Here is a 5,905-nt window from a genome sequence, read left to right as displayed (position 1 = left end):
TAGTCATAGCTTTCTTCTACTTCTCCATTGAATTTTTTCTCCAATTTACATTACTAAATTTCTTCCAATCACTTCATCTCTTTCTCTAATTTTATATCTTTATGTATTGATGTTTACTATGTGAATTTGAAAATTAGTTTTCAAATTTTCACATCTGTATTATCTAGAGATATATTTACTTTCCTTTGGACATCCAATTTAATTAATTAATTAATTTTTTATTTTTTTTTATCCTTCCAAATGACTAAACTCTTGAGATTTTGCGAATGAATGAAACCAGGGAAAATTTTAGGGGTGAAATTTGGCAAATGGATTATTTTTTGGACATTTTTTCAAAAAAATATTCACCAATTTGGTTAAAAATTTGCTTATTTTTTACATATATATGATTAAATGGATGATATTCGCCAAAAAAATTACCAATTTTAATAGTAAATTATATGTTTTTTATTGAATATTCACCTACATTCTATATGCATGAATTTTCAAACTAGAATAGTTGCCTACAATACTATATATAGGAAAAATATTAAATCCTTAAAAATTACCAATTAAACAATTTTGTAATCTAACTTATATTACTATATATGTAAGTCCTTTGAATTCAAATTCATAGTCTTTTAATAAGCAGCATATAAAACAAATTTCTACACATCCTAGTCAAAGCCACATGGCATTTTCCTATTCAAGGTTTCACAAGACATAATCTTGTTGATAGCATTTCCTAAAAATAATATAAAAAGTGCATAAAACCATGATTAGTGGCGCATTTAAAAAGTTGAAATAAACCCAAATAAATAAAACCATAATTTTATAATTAATTCAGATTGGATATTTTCAATAAATTTGTGCCCTCATATCCCAAAATAATGGTCTCATGTTCCCTACATTTAGAAAGATACTTTTGAGGATGTAGTTGGAAAGAATTATTAGTGAATGGAGCGACAATATATATGTTTGGTGGCTTCCCTTTCATTTCAATCATTCCAAATAAAAATAACAAAGTTTTTTTTTTTGAAGTGAATAGTGAAGGAAGAATTGTATATGTATATAATAAATTATTAAGATTGGATGTAAACACAGATTGTAATTAGTAGTCAGGTTTCTCAAATACTAAATTATGGATCATCTATATTTCCATACTATTTAAATAATTTTATGTCTTTTATGAAATATTTACTAGCATCAAAATAATGGTTATTATATTCTATTGATTTAAATGATTATGTATTATAAAATTCAGAGTACTACAAATATAATATAGTGCTAATAAAAGAAATAAAAAACAGGAGGACGAGAGAGAGACAAGGGTTTCGTGGAGATCGCAGATCCGAGATCGACTCCGGAGATGGCCTCGGCTTTTCGCTTCCCCTGTTCCTTGAGTTATCCAGAGGTATTGCTGGCGTATGGAGGAGTCAGAGCCATCGCCGATCGCCCGCCACTGCAACACCCGGCTCAAGTGACTTCAGAACTAAAGGAACCCTCTGTCCGCCAAGATCTGACAAAGACTGCCGACTATCTCTGGGTCAAAACAAATGGTTCGAACGGCTATTCGACAGGCGGCCTACAGGCCATAGTTGCCAATGAGAACAAGCTGGGCAAGGAAGAGGTCTCCCGCAATAATGGAACCCGCAGGGAGGAAAATCATAGACTATGTATAAGGTATGGAGAAAAAACTTTTTTCTTTGAACAACTGACCGCTGATCTGTTCATATTTGGTACAGATCTGGCTTCCATTCTTCCATGGAGCCCTGCATGGGAGTTACTCCCACCTCTCCGCGGCACCCTGATCCGTTCGAGCCCTGGACAATCAGATCTAGATATTTTTAGGGCAAATCGACCCTATTTTACACCGATCCAGGGGAATCCGCACAGATCGAGATCTGGGCTCATTAAACTAGATCCTCGCTTGGCAGATCGGTCCCGTTTGACAAATCGGACACATCGCCTGTCAGATCTGGACGCCCATTCTTCGATATGGGACATGCAGAAGCCACAGATCAAAACCTCAGCATCAGATCCATCGAATACTAGAGTTGGAACTCTGGCAAGAGGATTCCAAATATTCATAAAACTACCTGAAGGAAAATCGAAGTTTATTTGGGTGAAAGAATCGGATACTATTAAGCAAGTACAGGAAATGATCATGAAACAACTAGGATTCCCCATCAGATCTCAAAATCTGATACATGAAGGCAGAGCTCTACAAGATACAAAATATCTCTGGGAATACCAGATTAAACCCCTATCAACAATCATACTTAATCTGAGAATGAGAGGGGGAGCATCTGTCAATGGCAGGAACAATAACAGAGCTGAAGGGAGTGGTATAGGCGCAGGGAAAAAACCAAGTAACACATCCTTCAAAGACATCCTACAAGGGAAAAACAAAGAAGGAACAACACCAAATCAAACAGGGTTGGGGGCCAGGCCATATATTGTGGATCAGCTGGATCATACCCCAGTATATAACATAGACACACCAGAAACAGAGGATTACTGTAATATTTATGAAAGGCAAGCAATAATATGCAGATTTAACAGCTTTTGGCCCAAACCAGTGGATTTATTCCACTGGATCTTCACGAACTGGACCTTGCAATGCGAAATACACCTATGTTCCAAAGGATTTTTTATAGTAAATTTCCTATCAGCAGCTGACAGGGACTCAGTATTACAGGAAGGGCCTTGGTTCTGGGGATCTACAGGACTATTCATCACACCCTGGTTTCCAGAATTTGACGCAAACACAATGGTTGTTACCAAAATGCCAGTTTGGGTGCGACTACACAACCTCCCAATACATCTCTGGACTGATCAAGTACTAGCTGGAATTGGAAATACCATCGGACGCTACATCAAATGGGACACGCAGCGATTGGAGGAAAGAATATACACATATGCTCGGATATGTGTGGAAGTAGATCTCAGCAAAGGGCTGCCAGACCAGATTCAGCTGAAGCATAGACAGAGGAGCTGGACTCAAGGTTTAGACTATGAAAACACTGCCTTCAGATGTCGAATATGTAGACAAACAGGTCACCTGCAAAACACATGTCCAGCAGCCAAAAAAGACAATCGAAGAAAGAAGAAAACAGAAAAACAAGTGAAGGGATGGCAATTTCCCACACCTGAACCAGATGACGAGGAGGAGGAAGAGATGGAGTGTACAAATCTCAAACAGCCCAGCCAGATGAACAAAGAATCAACAGCGGAAGACAAATTACCACAGGAACAATTAGAAACAACACAGGCAATTACAACAGTTTCTATGGACATAGGCAACAACAAACGACATCATATATCAGATTCGTCGGACTCTGATAAAGAAATTCCACAACCTGTGGATGAAACTGCTCTTGCACTGATAAGTCCAGCAGAGCCACAGGGGGTTTGGAAAAAAGTTGAGAAGAAAAAGGGGCGAAAACTATGATTTTTCCCCCACATGTACATTATCATATTTTGCATGCATGACATTTCCTTGCTATTCGTACACCCTGTGTGGTGTTGACGGTTTACTGCATCTTTTAAAGCACCATATTTTCCATATGTTTACAGCATATGCCGACAGGCATGTACAACATGTAATTTTTCAATATTAATGAAAGGTTACGATTTTTCCAGTGGAAAAAAAATTGGTTATTATATTCTATTAACTTTTGAAAAACTAGGTATTGAAAAAAAAAGGTATCACCAACATAGGCATTCAACAAAATGTAATATATCTTTCATATTTAGGACATGTTACATTTGAGTTAGAAAACATGAAGGTCTTTATCATGAATTTTGAAGCATCATTATGTTATTGACATGGAGTGATCTTTTACTATACACTTAATGAATTTCTCAATAGTCTAAGTACATAGAAATATATCCTTTTAAACACATCTTGACTTTTTTCTTAATTTGAGGTACATATTATACCATCTTGAAATCAACCTCCCTCCAATGTTAAATATTATAATGGTTATGCATATTCAACCAATCTCAATGGCCAATGAATAAAATATGTAGTGGTTAAACTAATTTATGATTATTCTATGTTGATTTGAGAATAGTAGTTCTAACTTAAGTGCATGGCATGTAAACTAACACCAATTCATGAAAATGTGAAAAATGATTTGTCACAGTCATGTTGATCCAATAAAAGATATATATGTTTCATGACTCTTAAATAATGATTGGGTAGCATAAACACAAATAGAGAAGTTCTAAATAAGAAACTACATGAAAAACTCCATGACATTATAAAAAAACATTCTTACAACAAAGTGTTTAGAACACCTTTTTTTTTAAATAAGTAAATATTTGTTATTTTTAAATAAACATTCATGCTAGCTACATGATTTCATGATAAATATCTATAAAGAAAATACATATAATTTATCGATGTAAAAGAAAAAGAACAAAGAAATATATAATGAATGATAGTTGAATAAAAAAGTATAAAATATTTTGATTTTTGTTAAAATAGAACAATTTCTATTACCATCTATAAAGCATGTTATACTCACAAAGTAGTGTTTCAAAATTACTAAAAAAAATTAAAAATAGTAATACACTATCAAATTAACCATAAATAATATGGCAATTTAATACAATTTTACTCAATATTATAATATGAGCATTAAACAAATGTAATATACAAACAGAATAAAAATTAATTAATAAATAAATATGTATATAAAAAACCAATTCCATAAAATAAAATAAAAATTATCCTATCTAAATAAATAAAAAAAGTTAAATCAATTAATAATGTGTTTTCGAAATAAATTCTTAATTTTATTTTTAAAAAATATAATATTAAATTAAAATTATATTAAATTTTAAAATAAGAAATTTTGAAAAACATTTTAAATAACTAAATTTATACCGAATAAAATACAAATTTACATGCATATATATTTTTTATAATATATCTTTCTTGGTGATTCAAGGCCTAAAAATACTTAATGCACTAAAACCAATTTTTTTTTTTTTTTAATATCTGATTAACACTCAACAAAACACTTGGAAATAATATAAATAGAGAGTTAAAAAGGCATAAATCAAAATTGAAGAAAAACACAAAAGCCCCGTTTTAGTTTATCTGTTGACTCATTTGGCTTTTGCTTTTTGGATTTATCTTTCCGTCAAGCATATCTTGGTTTAAATTCCGTTATGCATATCTTTATTTAAATTTATCCTTCGGTTCAATATGGTTCAACATGACAAATCATCTTACTCCTTAATAAATAAATATGAAGCTTTGTCAAAACGCACATGGGTTGCGTATACAATTACCCTGATTCCTTTTTTTTCTTTAAATGGAGTTTCCACTTCTTTAGCGTCAATGAGAGACATTTGAAGCATGGGATGGTAGGGAAGCTCCAAGCAATTACATGCTTTCTCTAGATTTTCTGCAACTCCAACATAATCAACACTCGATGGGTTGATGTTTCCTCCGCTTGCAAGCAAATCCCCATTACTTAAAAGGATCTTTGTGTATTCATCGGATAATTGTGAATAATTGATGTAAGAAGATGAAAATCCAAATTGGATCCAATCACCGGATAATGGTTGTGGATGAAAATGAAACTGTTCTGGAAATCAATTCAAATTCCAAATTCAAATCACGGAGGGTTCACGATTAGTATTTCTCTTTACCCGTATTCATTATTTATTAGGTGGGGGTGGTTATAAATATTGGATAACATATAATATTGTAATATTATATTTTATGTAACCAATATATTTGTAACACTTAATATAGATGTGTTCTATCTATAAATTTAATTAATAAGGGGATAAAAAGTTAATATTTAAGATATGACAAGATTTTTAATCATGAATATTTACCATGGATATTATTAACTTCTAAGTAGGTTGTTTTCTACAATACTATGGACGAATACCCACAAGA

The sequence above is a fragment of the Pinus tabuliformis genome, chromosome 8 (assembly GCF_031772625.1).
Source record: "Pinus tabuliformis cultivar Carrire ecotype Pingquan chromosome 8, CPIR1, whole genome shotgun sequence".
Lineage (NCBI taxonomy): Eukaryota > Viridiplantae > Streptophyta > Pinopsida > Pinales > Pinaceae > Pinus > Pinus tabuliformis.
This window is presented reverse-complemented; position numbering follows the sequence as displayed.